Source organism: Dipodomys ordii, unplaced genomic scaffold (genome assembly GCF_000151885.1).
Source record: "Dipodomys ordii isolate 6190 unplaced genomic scaffold, Dord_2.0 Scaffold1000000184, whole genome shotgun sequence".
NCBI classification, from domain to species: Eukaryota; Metazoa; Chordata; class Mammalia; order Rodentia; family Heteromyidae; genus Dipodomys; species Dipodomys ordii.
The window spans coordinates 37,229-54,470 of NW_012283801.1; the positions used below are offsets into that span (position 1 = coordinate 37,229).

The 17,242-nt window shown below is 49.2% G+C and overlaps 1 pseudogene; it reads right to left on the reverse strand.

The window, feature by feature from the left end:
* Positions 1–12,560: 12,560 nt before the first annotated feature.
* The window catches only part of LOC106002689, a 43,795-nt pseudogene continuing 39,113 nt past the window's right edge, over positions 12,561–17,242 (reverse strand).

Here is a 17,242-nt window from a genome sequence, read left to right on the forward strand (position 1 = left end):
CTCCAGCACTTATTCAACCAGTTCCTGAGAGAGAAAGAGAGAGGGATAAAGAGAGAGGGAAAGAGTGGGGAGAAAGAAAGAGAGGGAGAGAGGAGAGGGGGAGGGGGGGTGAGAGAGAGAGAGAAAGAGGAAGAGAGTGCCAGAATTACACTTAAGCCAGGTGCTAGTGGCTCAGGCCTATAATCCTAACTACACAGGAGACTGAGATGTGAAGATCATGGCTCATAGCTGGCCCAGGCAGGAATGTCTGTAAGACTCTTATACTCAAAGAACCAACAGAAAACCGGAAGTGATGCTGTGGCTCATGTGGTAGAGCGCTAGCCTTGATCTAAGGAGCTCAGGCACAGCATCCAGGCCTCGAATTCAAGCTTCACAATTGACAAAAGTGGACTTCCCACCAGAAGAAGTGGACTGAATAATACCCACTGTCCTAGGAAGTATGGCAGAGAAGTCAGGCTGAGCTTCCTGTCAGCTGGGGGTCATGAGTAGGTCACCTGGCTTCTCAATGCCTCTTTTTCCCCAGCTGCAAGACCAAATACAGTGAAGGATCCCCTTCCTCATGGGGATAGGTTAATGATGAAAGACAGCCATGTTTTGTTTCATAATCCCACACCTGTTGCATGATTAATAACAGACCCCATCTGAGCCCTTTCTGGTTAACTTCTTGTCATATGCTCACAGAATTTTTGAGAACCATATCTGACAGCCCGCTCCCTCTGTGCCAGGCCCAGCTCTAGAGAGCCCTCTGTATTAGTCCCTTGTTTACTCACAACTGTCCCATGAGGAGACTGAAGTCCGATGATCGACATCCAACCCAGAGCTTCACCTGTGGTCAAGTAATCAGCTGCCGTGGACTAATAGATTGGGACAATCCATCTAAAACGATAACGATAATTTAGTGGGGCGCTAAATGTCTACCACCCCACCACACACACTCACACACACAAACACACCTCCACTGTCCTTTACAGGCAAAGATGTTTTACTTTCTTTCTTTTTGTTGGTTGTGGGGCTTGAACTCTGGGCCTGGGTGTTGTCCCTGATCTCTTCAGCTCAAGTCCAGCACTCTACTACTTGAGCCACAGCACCACTTCCGGTTTTCTGGTGCTTTATTGGAGGGAAGAGTCTGAGAGTCTTTCCTGCCCAAGCTGGCTTTGAACCATGATCCTAAGATCTCAGCTCCTGAGTACTTAGGATGACAGCCATGAGCCACTGGCACCCAGACAAAGATGATTTTCCCTGCTTGTCAGCCTATCCCCTCAGGAGATTGAGATCTGAGGAGTGCAGTTGAATGCCACCCTTGGCAGCAAAGTCATTAAGAACTCTTATCTCCAATTAAACACCCAAAAACTTTGCAAATGGAGCTGTGGCTCAAATGGTAGAGTGCTAGCTTTGAGCATAAAACAAGGGATGGGACCCAGGCACTAGTTTTAAGCTTTTTCTAGCATAGACCCACCCAAGAAAAGGAAGCAGGTGAGCACATGGGAGCTCAAAGCGTACACATAATACTCAAGACTCACAGAAAGACCCCATCCTGCTCTGACTCTCTAGATTCTATGTCCTAGATCATGGCAGTCATAGATGGGACTGACCATGAACCAAGTCAGGACATTCAAGTACAATCTCATACTGAGGATCCCATGATCTCATCAAGGACTCAAGACCTTTCACTGTCCTGCCTTGACACTGGGCAGTCAGGTAAGGTCTAGTTATCCAACCACAGGATATGGGAATGAAATAATTTCTCAGCCAAGGGATGCAGACTGGAGGGCTCTAGGTCCCTCTCTCTCAGGGAGGAGAAAAAGGCCCATCCATCCCAGGAATGTTTCTGGGTTATGAGTATTCTCAAAGAAACAACCCTGCTCCGAGCCCACTGCCTCTGGTTTTCCCACTAGCCTCCACCTTCAGTTGGCCCTCTCTGAATCCCAATCTGCCATCTAGACTAAAGGGTGAGCCAGCAAAGAGACCCACCTCTACCTCTGAGGATGGCAGTCATGGGCCCCTAGCGTCCCCTAGAGGAAGTCTGGGGGCAACACGGGTCTGAATCTCACCCTCATTTCCATGGGTGTCCTGTTCCAGTGGCACGATTACCTCTGTCTCTGGTCGAGGAATGAACACTGGGGGGTGTCCTCTTCAGATTAAGCCAGCAAAAGTACCAGTCCCCAAGGATGTACTGCACAGACATCCTGCAGTAGATGACAGCCAGATTGTCAATGGTGAACCCAGAATGCCAGGACTTTTAATAGCCATGTGGCTGGGCTGAAGGCTCTATTTCTGATGGTCTAGGTTGTCAGTTGAGGTCATGGTTCCAATGGCCTGACACACTTGATCTGGGATTGTCCTCCTTCATCTTCCTGCTTATCCCTTGCCCCCCCACTCTTGACACTCCCTCACCCTACACCTCCCTAGCCCTTGGACACTTTCTTCTTATCTGGCCAGAAAATAAACTCAGTGAGTCAGGGGAGATTGAAACTCTGTGACCCACCCTGAGCCCTAGGGCCTACCCGAGGCTGTTTCCCTCTGAAGTCAGCAACCACTCAGACCTTGGATGTCATGAAGTTGCTGATGTCATGACCGAGTCAGTGGCTTGGTCCTACATACTGGCTTTAGGCTCTGAAACTGTCCCCACAGAGATTGGGAATGGTTGGCTCCCTTGATCCAGGGACTCCAAAACAAGGCTTGCATGCTCCCTTCTTCCTTCCTTTCCTCCTTTTCTCCCTCCATCCTTCCCTCCTCTCTTTCTCTTTCCTTTCTTTGTGTCACTCCTGGGCATGAACTCAGAGCCTGGGTGCTGTCTCTGAGCCTTTTTACTCAAGGCCAACAGTCTACAGCTTGAGCTACTCATCCACTTCTGGCATTTTCTTTTTGGTAGTCAGTTGGAGATAAGAGTCTTACAGGCTTTTCTGCCTGTGCCTTAAGCCTCAATCCTCCTATCTCAGCCTCCTAAGTATCTAGGATGACAGGTGTGAGGCACCAGCATACAGCCCAAACCAAGATTTCTTCATGTGCTTTGGAACCAGCACAGGAACCTTTCATCGTGTATGACCCTCAGTCTCTTCCTGCCAGGAACTGGCACACACTGTAACATTTTGTTAGATAAATAGATGAGCATCTGTCTATGACAATACTACAGAAAAGTCCCATCCCACTCAGGTAAGCATCCTGGGTGGGGGTAAAGCCTGATGTAGCTCTCCCACAGTTCTCCCTCCTCCCTCTTGCCACCCTCCTGGTGGCACCGCACTTAACTGTTTTGGTTCCAAGGACATGAGCCATGATGTACTCACTGTATTCTGTGGCCTCTGGGATGCCTATCTTCTCAAAGATATCTGTCCAGCCACTGACCAGCTGTATGGCACTCCATTCCCCACTCAGCTGTGAACAAGGTTGTCATGAGGCGAAAGCCTGGCTCAAGGGACCTCCTCTGCACTCCCTAAGGCCAGACAGGATGGTCTACCATATCCGGCCCCCAATTTTCATGTTGCAGAAAATGATCCCTGAGGCATCCTAGGTCTCTGAATCTCCCAGAGTCCTGTACAGGTCCTAGGAATTGTCTCTGTTCACAGCGATCAGGCTGCAGATGGCAAGGTCACAACCTCTGCTCCCCACAACATCCTCAACTGTAGTGATCACCCTAGAGAGAGCCGGAGGAGAATCAGCAGCTGCCGGAGAAAGGCAGTCAAGGCATGACGTTCATAGCAGGAGACCATTTGGCTCGGGAACCCTGCTTGTGCTGCTTGAATGTCATTGTTTGGTGGCTGAAATGGTCCATCTCATTTGACCCAGTATCCCAAGCATTAGTAGAAATTGCCAGCTTCAAGGAAAAAACCCTGGAAAAGCTGGCATTTCAACTTGTCCCAATCAAACTTAAAGGGTTCCAAAGTCAGTGGTCCCCTTTTCCTTCCAGACAGCCTACAGCAGGTTACAGAAAATGGCATTCAGAGAGCCCTAGCTAACTGCCATGTCCTGATCCCAAGCAGGCTCCAGCAGGGGGAACACACTTGCCTACCATTGCCCAGCTGGAAACAGCCCAGGAGGGACATAGATTGGAGTCTGTTGGACTCCAGGGAGGACTACCCACCAATGCACTGGCCCTAGAGGGAATCCACGCCACCATTGGGGGCCCAGAACCCCCTGCCCAGATGCTCACTTACACCATCAATACCCTGGGTAAGATTCCCCCCTCATCCTCAGTCGTTGTGAACCAACTGCTATGGCACACACTGTTCGTCACTTCCCAGACCCTCCTAGATTCACAGCCCCTACCCTACTACCTCCCATCTCATTCCCTATTTATGTTTGGCAGATTCATTCCCAACCTTGAATTAGCTCCAACTATACACACCAGAGCAGACTGTCTGTCTGGAAGAGTGCAGCTGTGATCACAGTAGCCTCATGAGCCTTCTGGCTGAAGACAGAACAGGTGTCCACTCTGGTCTGCAGTTCACACAGGCCTCCTAGGGGAGACCCACGCAGACCCACCAGCTACTGTGGGCTGCAGGAAAGGGGAAGAAAGAGGTGGAAAGGAACATCTACTGAAACTTCTCTAAAGGAGCCATGAAACGGTGAAAGAGAAAACAAAAATTATGGCTGGGCTCATACTGGGCATTAATTGAAAAAGAATAACAAATACACACATACACACAAATAAAATGCTTTTGCTCTTTTTAGACATGGTGACTGTACAATGAGAAAGATGATCTCTCTCTCTCTGTCTCTCTCTCTCTCTCTCTCTCTCTGTCACACATACACACACACACACAAATTCAGAGCAGTGTCAATCCTGAGCTTGTTGGTTTCTCATCTGGGCAATGTACCAGGTGGAGCACAGGGGTTACCTTGTCAGAACCAGGGGATCTCACCCAAGGGGTACAATGCTCTAATAATGCAGAACCACCCTGACTCTCCCTTTCTCCAGGGCCAGATCCTTCCCATTGGGAACAACCAGCCTTGACTCCCCATTCACCAAAACCCTAGGCCAGGACGCTGGTGAAGGAGTCCCGAGACATGTGGCTTCTCAGAGCCTGGACAGAAAACAAAGTAGGTGCCTCCAGAATGGTGTCTGACCTGGGGAGGGGGTGTTGTTGGGGACTTTGACGGGGTCCTAAAGGCTATTTACATGGATGAACTCCCTACTTCCCTCCTATATACTTCTGGTAACTTGGCAAATTCTTGGGGAGGACTAGGAGACCAGATGGACTGGGAGCACTAGCAGAAGCTGGCAGAACTGGGAAATGTGATCACCCAGTCAGAACTGTTGACAGCTGGGGTTGGGGGTACAGGCCGGTTGTATGTGTGTCAGAGGGAGTGTGTTTTTCTCCCAAATATCCACCTTCTATCTGACCCCAGTGCCCTCACCTCTCTAGTGGGCTCTTCTGGGAATGTCCTCAGGTGAAAGGGTGACTGAGCACAGAAGACAAAGGTTCACATAACAACATGGTCTATCTTCTGCATCCAACAACCCCCTGCCCAGCAAAAGGGAAAATAACCCAGAAGGCAGGTGTGGAGGTGCAGCTCCCTACCTCTGAATAAAGCCACCAGGTTACCACAAGAGAGACGAACTTGCAGATGCACAGCTGTGTGGCCCCACTGCTCCAGGCCAGGGGCTCTGTGGTGCCCCCACCTCCCCATCCCTGCAGCTCCCTTTTCCTGGAACACTGGCCACTAGGGATGATGGTGGGATCCCCGGCTGGACACCCACATCCACCCCCCACCCCTGGGGTGTATTTGTGGCAGAGCCAGGACAGACTGTAGGGCACGGGGGAGGCGCAGGCAGGAAGGAAGGGGGAGGCAATAGGCAAAGGTCTGGGTTCGCCAGGATGGGGAGGAAGGGTAGAGTGGGGGACCGGGTTTACGGGGGGGAGGGTGGTCATGGAGTGCGGGAGGTCAGGTCGGCAACTCACGTGAACTGCTGGGAGAAGCTGTAAGCTGCGATTCTGGGTGCGCTATGGGAGTCTGAGGACTGAATGCCGGAACCAAGTCAGGGCCACAAGCAGGCCAGGGACGCAACAGCTCCGCCAGGTGACTGCTAGAGGCTCCGAGGGTCCGAGCCAGCAGCGCCATGTTTGAAAAGCAGCATGGGCTCATGGTGGAGCTGCTCACAGCCTCTGCTCCTCCTCAGCCACCACCGCAGCCTCAGCGGCCTCCTAACCTGTGGCTGCCGCCGCCTTAGCAGCCACTGCCTCTGCCGTGCTCCCCACACTGGGACCTCAGACTCAGGGCCACCATGGCTGGGCGCCTCTGAGGGGCTGCGTGTTGCGATGTGCCTGCCTTGCAGGCTCCGCATGCTCTGCGTTCCCAGCCAGGACCCACACTATGTTCGGAGCAGCCGCCAGCCACTGAAGCCATTTCCACGGGTGCTAGTGCTCATGCTAGTGTTTGTGCTGGCTCTTCTCCCAGCTCTCTCTAGGGCCCACACTCCTCTTCTGGGCCACCCCGCCCCAGCGGCACACACACCCCTGCCCCCTTGGGCTCCTGGCCATTCCTGCCACTGAAGTGCGCTCCTGGGCCCCGCCCCCTCCTCCCCTGGGCCCCGCCCTCACTCCTGGCCACAATTGCAGCCTTGACTGGGCCCTGAGGCTTCTAGACCTAGCAATTGCAGCCTTACCTCAGCTCAGCACTACACCCCACCCCCAGCACTGGCCCAGGTGATCTAATCTCCCCTCAGCCCCACCGCTGGAAGAGACTCTCCTCCATCCCCCTCCCTCCACACACCAAGCAGGTGCATGGTGACACTCCTGTGTGTATGTGTGTTTGTGTGTTTGTGTGTGTGTTGGGGATAACGACCTCTCAAGGACTCAGAACATAGCACCCTTTGGAATGACTCAACACACAGCACTCTTCCAAAATCAGCACACAGCACCCTGTGTAAATGACTCAGCACACAGGTCCCTTTGAAGGACTCAGCATGTAGTATGCTGGGTAGAGTACTCAGCACACAGCACCCTTTGAAGGAGGGAGTCCATAGCTCCCAGTTTAAAGGACTCAGTGCATGGCATGCTTTGAAAAACTCAGCACATAGCACTCTTTCCCAGGGACTCATCACACCCTGTGTTGAAGCACACTGTGTAAAACACCCAGTGCACAGCATCCTTCAAAAAACTCAGCACACAACACAATTTTGAAGGACTCAGCACATACCACACTGTGGAAGCACTCAGCACACAGCACCATTTGAAGGACAGTACAGAGCACCCTGTGTAAAGGACTTGGCACACAGCACTCAAAAAACACCTCATCCCTCTTTTCGTAAGGGCTCAGCACATAGCAGGACCCTTTGGGATGCATTAGCACACCACACCTTTTGAGGGATACAGCATACAGTATGTTGTGTAATGTTCTCAGCATACAGCACCCTTTGAAAAACCCAGGACTGCCCACTCTTCTCAGGGACTCAGCACATAGCACCTTTTGGGATGACTTACCAAACAGCACCTTTTTGAGGACTCAGCACAAAACTCCCATGTGGGAAGGACCCAGCAAATAGCGCCCTGTGAAGGACTCAGCACATAGCTGTATGTCACAAGTTCAGCTGTCATTAGAATTAAGGTGCTTTCTTCAGTATAACCATTCTTCAGAAACACTGCACAAATCTTACTAGTTCACATTTAGACAGCCTGTGTTTTATGGGGGAAGGTCAGCTGGGGGTCTTGAATTGAAAGCTTGGGGGCCCTGTCTCTGAGCTCTTTGGTTCAATGCTAGAGCTCTACCACATGGAGGCACAGATCCAATTTTGTTGGGTTTTTCTTTCACAGTTCTTATGGTGATAAGTAAGGACAAGTTGGGGTATCCGTGGGCAAAGGCTCTTAGTCAACATGGAGCTGACCTCTCCCTTCCTTGTGTCCCTGGAAAGCTGGGCTTCCTGGAGCTCTCTTGGCCTAGGGTTGAACAGACCTGCTCTGGCATCAGCAATCAGGGTGAGCAAAAGTCAGCTTGGCTCTGGTCACTTCCCCAAATTGAACTCTAGAGGACAATAGCATGGGGCCGCATGTTCCGCGTGTAGCCACCAGGGTGCAGGAGTAGCCCACCATAGGGATAGTACTTGGGAGTTGTGTTTACTCTTGCTTCCCTGGGGCCCCCATCATGCTTCAAAGCCACCCTGGAGAGGAAAGTCCTTGAGACTCTTACCTACAATTAACCATCCAAAAGCAAGTGGGGCTGTGGCTCAAGTGGCAAAGCACTAGCCTTCAGCAAGAAAACTCAGGGATAGAGCCTAGGCCCTGAGTACACACACACACACACACACACACACACCACATGCATGCAAAATCAGAGATTTCTACACTGCAGTCTTTGGGTATTCTCTACTTTTTCCACAATAAGCCTGTGGGCTGCTTGCCTAGGTGTTTGGTACATAAAACATCACTTGGCATCTTCAATTTTGGGGGAACAGAATGGCTAGAAGGTCTATCTTCCCCCATCCCAGCTCCTTGATTGGGTCATGGTCTATCCAGGCCCTTTGGGGCTCCTTTACAGACTTGCCAAGATTCCTTCAAAAGGCATCATATACTGGGCACTGGTGGCTCTTGTCTGTCATTCTAGCTACTCAGGAAGTTGAGATCTGGAGGATCATGGTGCCAAGCCAGTCTGGGCAGGACAGTGTATGAGACTCTTATCGATGAACCATCCAAAAAAAAAAGTGGCATTGTGGCTCAAGTGGTAGTGTGCCAGCCTTGAGAAAAAGAGCTCAAGGACAGCGCTCACAGCCAACAACAACAAGGAGAGGCATTGCATGCTGTCTTTGGGATTGGCATGGGCCAAATATAATTGGAATTAATTATAATTGGAATTAATCAAGTCCTCTAAGACAAAGAAGTACCTCCTTTAGTCCTGTGCTCCTCCATCTCGTCTCACCCCCTGGCCTTGTCCGTGCTTTGGGTCAGCATTGGTCTGGCTGGATGGAAGGGCTCCAAGGAAGATCCCAGAGCAATCTCCCCACCTCCTTCTGCCCTGCTCACCCTGATGCTTCTGCTCTTTGCCATAGACCTTCTTCCTGGAAACCATCCATGAGGTCATCACCACCAACATAGTAGTGAGTGGTGGGTCTGGCCTAACTAGGGGAAGTCAGGGGTGGAAGTAGGTCTGGTACTAGAAGCTTCCACCTTGGGTGTAGGCTGAGATTATGGCTGACCTTTATTTCTTCCCGAGCCTTGCAGTGGTGGGGAGACAGTGTAGACTTTACATTGAGTCAGGTAAGATCACAATCTGGAGGACCACTTGTGTGGGGGAGGATGTGGGACTCAGGGGGCCAGTTGTTGGTACTCTCTTGGGATTCCCCTCTCCTTCTCTCATCCCTCAATTGTAGAAGAGAAACTTCAACTAAGGATGTGGGAAGAGGGGTCAGGGGAATATTTTGGTGTGAACCATACTTGTGCTTCATATTCATCCTAGCCCTTACTTCTTATTTATCTGAGGAATGGCCATATGGGTTTGGGAGGGGGGAGAGTGTGGCTTAGTGGTAGAGTGTTCACCTATCATGCCTGAAGCCCTGGGTTCTATTCCACACAGAAAACGTGGAAGGGGAGGTGGGACCAGCCTTGATCAAAAAGAGCTCAGGGACAGTGGCTAGGCATTGGTTCAAGCCCCAAGGCTGGAAGAGCAAATCTTTGTTTTTAGGCCTTTTTTTTGGTTTGAAAACAATTTATTCTTTGTGATAAGCATAACATGGGTCTCTTTCCTGGCCACCAATGGGCCATTAGATGTCCCTTGAGTTTGGGCCAACTCCCTGCAGCCTCTTCCCTACCCTACCCCCAGTTTATCCTTCCTGTTGCCCGGCAGATGGAGGCCTGAGAGAAAGCCACTTGGCCACCTACTTCTGGTGGCTGCCAAGGCTTTTGAGAGTCAGTATGTCACATAGAGAGTCATCATCTACATCAGTCTACAGGAGAAAGTGAGGGAGCACTCCTCCCCTGAGCCTGGGAGCTGTGGGCTGATCTAGATGTGGGGAATCTGGGGGAGGACATGGTCCTTGGGGGAGTCCACTAAGGGGTCGGGAACTCTTACCTCTCCTCTGGCAGTTTCCATGCTGTCTTCAAGTTGCAATTCTTCAAAACCTTTCTGCTCCTCCCTCATTTCACCCACCACAAGCCCTGAGGCATCTGAAGCAGTGTTGGTGGTGGGGGGCTCAGCTTGTGCTGGCATCTGGAGACTGCTGTCTGTGCCTTCCCTTGGGAGGAGTGACAGCAGCTCCTGCAGCACTCTCCTGTTCTCCAGCATCTCCTAGGACAGCGAGTGCATGCACTGGGCTTTGTCCCAACACAGCTCATTCAGGAACAACATCTGCTCTTTACACACCATGAGGACTCCTCGATAATTTGGATGTGTGCTGACAGCTGGCTGCATCAATGGGGGAGCTCACCTGCTGGACTCTGGAAGTCCACATCATCAGGCCAGTCATGGATGAAGCAGATGTTTTTTTGCAGATGCCCATGTGTCCCACTTCCCATCCCCACGCATGCTGTGGTGGCAGTTCATGGGGCTGAGGTCCTGTGGCTCCAGCTCAGTCTGGCATTGAGCTGCTAGGTCGGCCAGGGGGCGACTGCAGCTGGCCCGCCATTCTTGTGGCAGGAGTTTCCCCCTGTGGATCTCATCCTGCAAGAGTACTCTCAGAGCCATGTCACTCTTGGTCTGGGGAACATCTCCATCCTCTGTGATGGTCACATCGCGATGGGGACGGGGGGCAGAGAATCGCCTCCTTATCTTTTGTTTCTGCAGGGCTCATGCCTTCCCCTTGCACAGGGAAAGCCAGGAAGCTCAGCTGTGCGTGCAGTCACTCCTCCTGTGATCTGGTGGCTTCCAGGCACTTGAGAGTGTCCTGCCACTTCGGGTACACCACCTGGTCCCTCCAGTTTGTTGAGCCCTTCAATTGCTTCAGCTGCTCCAGCAGCTGGATCTGCCTCTCTAAGTGCTGCTGCAGGGCCTCCTTCTCAGACCACAGCCGATCATTGGAGGAGATGTGCCATTCACAGGAGGCTCTGAACTCCTGCACTGGCCCAGGGACTGCTCCTGCTGCTCCTGAGCTGCTTGGCTCTCTCCCTCAGCCACCACTACCGATTTGCCTATCTTCTCCTCTGAGCAGTCCTACTGTTTCCGCAGATGTTTCTTCATCTGCTGCTCTGAGTCCAGGATGCTGGCGAGCTCCTCCTTCTCACTGCTCACCTTGTGGAGAGCTTCCCACAGCAGGACCAGCTTTTCCTCCAGTTGTCCATCCCAGAAACATGCTCATGTGGGGTCTCAGGGATCTCCTGCTGATCCTAGGCTTTCTCCTCCAGTCTCTGCAGTTGCTCCTGCTGCTCCACGATCTGAAGACAGACTGGCTTTCCTGGACTTGGATGTGAAGTTGTTCCTCCAGGTTTTTCTTTTTTTTTTGTCCGTCATGGGGCTTGAACTCTGGGCCTGGGCGCTGTCCCTCAGCTCTTCAGCTCAAGGCGAGCACTCTACCACTTGAGCTACAGCGCCACTTCTGGTTTTCTGGTGGTTTATTGGAGATAGGAGTCTCACGGTCTCTCCTGCCCGGGCTGGCTTTGAACCGCGATCCTCAGATCTCAGCCTCCTGAGTAGCTAGGATTACAGGCATGAACCACCAGCACCTGGCTCCTCCAAGTTTTTCAACTCCATCTCCTTGCTGTAGGCCTGGGCTTGCAGATGCCACTTGGCCTGAGATGGTCCCGCAGGGGGCTGTGGTTTTACCAGCTTCCTTCTCAGTTCCCGCAGCTCATTACCTAGGTCCAACACATGCCTTGGCCCTCATTCCTTCTCCTCTGTCAGTTGGTTCAGCCATTGGGTCAGCTGCCATGCCTCCTCCTTTCGTGCGAACCTCTCAGTGCTCACGTCCTCCATGAAGGTGTCTCTCTCCAGATTCGCTGTGGTCACCAGCCAGCTCAGGTTGTCCAGTAGTCTCTTTAGTACTTCATGCCCCTCCAGTGCTTGTTGGAACTTGCATATTCTCTTCTTCACGTTGCTCATCTGTATCCACAGCACTTCCACCTTCTCCTGCAACTCTGTGTTCACTTGCTCCAGGACATCTTAGCTTCTGGTCTTCTAGAGCTGAAGGGTCATATCATATAGCTGTTTGAAGAACATTTTGGTCTCCTTCTTTGCAGCAGTGACCAGAGAAGCCACTATCTCCAGCTCTGCCACACGCCACTCTATAGGTCACAGCCAGCTGGTGAGAGCTTCCTGCTCCCTTTCTCTGTCATCAGTGGCCTGCTGCACTTGGGCCAGTGCACATTGTGAATCGCTTTCTGCTGAAACCAACTGCTGTATGGGTGCCTTGTGGATCTCTACCTCCATTTTTGGTGCTTCATGTATCTGGGCTATCTTCTCCCTCTCTTACTCCCATTGATCCTGTGGGTCTGTCTTTCCCTGCTTCAGTGGTTGGATCTTGGCACAGAGTACCTGGTGTCTTCTTTTCTGTGGTCCAGGATGGGCACTCCATGCGGGTAACACCTCTGTGGATCCTTGGTGGTATTGGGACCCTTGACACTCTGGATCCTGGTGGCTGTGACTGTGTCCAAAGGCAGGGGAGGTCCATGGTCCGCATCACCTTTGGCCAGACTCTCCATTCAATCCGGCTCCCCAGTGTTGTTTGTCTTGGGGATCCCTCCCTTTTTCATGTTCTTTGTTTTCTTGAATGTTTCAGGTCTGTTGGGAGGATACTGCTGGTGGTCTTGGGGCAGTTTCTTGCCCACAGTTCTCTCATTGAGTCTTATTGTTTCAGACATCTGAGAGCCGGGATGGGAAAGTTGGGCTGGCTACGTTTCCAGGCTCTAGGAAATCCTCTATTCTCCTACTCACCAACTAGGATTTCATTTCCTACTCTACCTCAAAGTCACATGGAGACTCTTGCTCACCACTCAGCCACCTCTACCTTCCTCAACTGCTAGTAGTGGTGTCACCCAACAGAGGGAATCCAGGTGCTACTGGGAAGCATGGAATATAGGCATGGCCACTATTCTTATATCCCATTGGTCAAAAAGAACCATGAAAGAATGGGGGTGTGCCTGGAATCCTGTGATGCAGACAGAATGGACAGAGTCAAGATGACAGCAGACCCTTTACTATGTCCCATCCAGTTGGGGACAAGAGGGAGACCTGCTTTATCCAGATGGCTGCTCAGATTGTTTTTTATGTCTGTTTGTTTCCAGTGCTGAAACTTGAACTCAGGATCTGGGCACAGTCCATGAGCTGTTCTTGCTCAAGATTAGCCCTCTACCACTAGAGCCACACAGCTCTACTTCTGGCTTTGTTGGCATTGAGGTTGGACAGGGGTCTCAAAGACTTTCCTTCCTAGGGTGACTTTGACCATGATCCTCCTATCACAGCCTTGTAAATATGAAGGAGGACAGGTGAAAGCCACTGGTGCCTGGCTACTCATTGTTCGGGATTATGGCTTCCCCAGTAGCCTGCAAGCCTTCAGCAATGCAAGGTGCAGTATTCTTTGGAGCCGGATCACTCAGACTGAGATGGCCACGGTGCAAAAGAAGAAAATGAAAAAACACCATCCCATTTTTTTTCTGTGCATCCCCCCATTCCCCCCATCCCTCCACCCCCACCCCTCGGCACAAGGCCTGAAGTTCTAGGATCTCAGGATAGGTTGTGTTTCCAGCAGCTGCACCCCAGCCTATGGTGATGAAAGCTGAGGCACAGTTGTCATGACCTGAGTTCAAGGTCTGGCAAAAAACAAAAAAAAATAGCTCCCTTGCTTGGAATTCACGCCATTTCTCCTACCTTTGAATTTTAACTTAAGGCCTGGGTAACTCTGAAGCACTGTGGATGAAGGGGAAGCTCACCATGCATGAAGACAAGAAAGTAAGGCCTGGTCCCTAGGCCTGAATTCAAGTACCCAACCCGGAAACATTCTATTTATATACATTGTAAAGGTAGGATTTGTACTTACGTATAGATGGTCAGTCTATATCCTGTTTGTTGTGGTTATTTATTGTATTTTTGTTTTATTCATTTATTTTCCATTTTTTTATTTTGAAAATATTGTACAGAGGGGTTACAACTACATGGTCAAGATAATGAGTACATTTCTTATCAAGCATTGTAGCCTCCTCCTTTGTTTCCCCTTCCCATCCCTTTCTATCTTCCTCCCAGCCCCCCCCACAATCCTCCCCAATCTGCCTGCCCCCGCCCCCTCGCCACTGCCGCACCAAAGTTGTAAGGTTCATTTTCAACATAATGACTTGTACATCTCATTGTTGCAATGGGGCCACCTCTATCGTTATTTAAACAATTTGTTTTTCCCCTTCCCCTCCACAAATTATACCTACATCAAATACAGTGAAAGCAGGGGTTATACTGTGGGGAAGGGACATACAAAGCAACAAAGAAATAATCTTATAAATGTGTTAGAAACAATCACAAGAAAGAAAGAAAAAAACATTTGAGTACATATCTTAGGGTTCATTTCCCTATCATGACATTATGTGACCTTTTCTGCTTGACTCAGACATATTCTAGATATTGCAAATAAGGGAAACAATGGGACCTATATTTCTTTGGACCTGGCTTACTTCACTTAATATAATTTTTTCCAAGTCTTTCCATTTCCTAATCAATGGGGTAATGTCATTTTTTTCTGATGGAGGCATAGAATTCTATTGTGTATATATACCACATTTTCTTGATGCATTCATCTACTGAGGGGCATCTGCGTTGGTTCCATATCTTAGCTATAGTAAATAGTGCTGCAATAAACATAGTCGTGCTGGTAGTTTTAGTGTGGTCTTGTTTGTAAACATTTGGGTAAATGTCCAAAAGTGGGATTGCTGGGTCATCGGGGAGATCTATGTAGAGTCTTTTGAGGAACCTGCATATTACTTTCCAAAGTGGTTGAACAAGTTTACACTCCCATCAACAACGCAGTAAAGTTCTCTTCTGTCCACATCCCCTCCAGCATCTGTTGTTATTAGAGTTCTTGATTCTAGCCATTCTAACTCGGGTGAGGTGGTATCTCAATATTGTTTTGATTTTCATTTCTTTTATGGCTAGGGAGGTTGAGCATTTCTTCATGTGTCTATTGGCCATGCTTCTTTTATCTTCAGAGAAATTTCTCTTTAAGTTGTTAGCCCACTTCTTTATTGGGCAGTTGTTTCTTTCAGGATTTGTTGTTGGGGGATTTAATTTTTTGAGTTCCAAGTATATTTTAGATATGAGATTTTTTATTGACTGTGATGATACGTATTCCATTTATGATATTGATGACAACCCATCACATAGTATCTAGATTTGTAGATGTGTTCTCCTTCATGTTTGACACCCAGGACTCTCAGAGAAAAGGAAAACAGGTATCACACTCAGCTTCTTACTCCATGATCCAATTATTGCCAGTACTGGGATCTGAACTCAGGGTCTGGCAGACCCAACTCAGACCCTGAATGGGGGTGTCAACATGGCAACCTCTAGCCAATGAAGCTGCCAGGGAATTTCCAGACGCTGAGATTGAGCCATAGGGCTGGACAAAATAGCCATACACGGGTAGACAGGTGGTAGAACACCAAAAAATATATATTTGTACAGAGTGCCAGAGACATCTACCTAGGATTCAATGACATCAACTACATTCCTACTACCTCTTAGGTATTTATTATGGCACCATTGAAGGAATAGTATGTTTTTCTTGCTTAATAAACCATTCATTATGATGAATCCTCGTCCTAGGATCATTGCATCTAATTTTGGACTAGACCAATACAAGCAGAAACTTCTCATTCAATCATGAGTTTGCTAACATTTCATTGTTATTCCCATGAATAGGAACAAGTATCTTGGGATCTCCCCCACTGGCAGGTGTCAGTACCAGGATTCAAACTCAGGGCCTATGTTGCCACATGAGCCTATTTCTTCCCTGATAGCCCATTAGCCTTTGCCAGTGCAAGGTGAAGTACCCTTTGCAGCCATGTAATTCAGACCCAGGATGGTCACCGTGCAAAAGAAGAAAATATAAAAAATCCATCCTGCCACATTTTTTCTGTCATTTTTCTGTCATTTGTTCCTGCAAACTTCAGAGCTTAGAATCTCAGGATTGGCATGGGAGCCCACCAGCCTAAGGTGATCGAAGCTGAGGCAGAGTTGTCATGAACTGAGTTCAAATCCCATGCTTGGCAATAATAATAATAATAACACACCCTGGCTCAGAATTCTCACCATTTTTCTGCCACCTCTGAGATTCCAACTCAGGTCTGGCAAACTTTGTTGCACTGTGAGGGAAGGTGAAGCTCACCATCCTTGAAGACTATAAGGTCAGGCCTTGTCCTAGGGCCTGAACTAGCTCCAGTACTGGCAAAAATCATATGCTCACCTGCTTTACACATAGGATTTCTCTTTACATAGAGATGTGGAATGCATCATGCATTCAGTGTAGTTATTCCTTATATTGTGTGTCTTAGTCATGGATGCATTTTGTATTTTATTACATATGATGACAGCTATAACTGTGCTGACATGGATGGCAACTGATTCCCATGAATATAGAGTTGCCTATATAGCATACTGCATCCTAGCTGAGACCAGTACTTTCACAGGACAGAAAAACAGGTGCAACAATTGGCTTCTCACATCAGGATTCATCTTTTGGCAGTTCTGGGATCTGACCTCGGGGACTACCAGGCCCAATAGGTGAATGGGTCCAGGTAAGCACACCAGTCTTTGAGGCTCTAAGGAGCTAGGCCATTCCCAGGATCTGAGATTGAGCCCCGCAGTGATGGCGACCAGTGATGGAATCCAATCTACCTTGTGACTAACGATTCTTGGATCTTCCTCCATGACTCCATTTCATGACTGTGATGATTATGGTCATGTTTCAACTCTTCATTAAAAATAATCGATACCACATTTTCTTGATCCATTCATCTACTGAGGGGCATCTGGGTTGGTTCCATATCTTAGCTATGGTAAATAATGCTGCAATAAACATAGTTGTGGTGGTAGCTTTAGTATGGTTATGTTTATGATCATTTTGACAAATGCCCAAAAGTGGGATTGCTGGGAAATAGGAGTGCTCTATGTGGAGTCTTCCCCATTTGTTAGGAAATGGAAAAACTTGGAAAAAATTATATTAAGTGAAGTAAGCCAGGCCCAAAGAAACATAGGTCCCATGGTTTCCCTTATTTGCAATATCTAGTATATGTACGAGTCAAGCGGAAAAGGTCAGATAATGTGATGTCAGGAAAATGAACCCTTAGATATATATTTTAATGTTTTTTCTTTCATACATGTGTTTCTAACGCATTTATAAGAT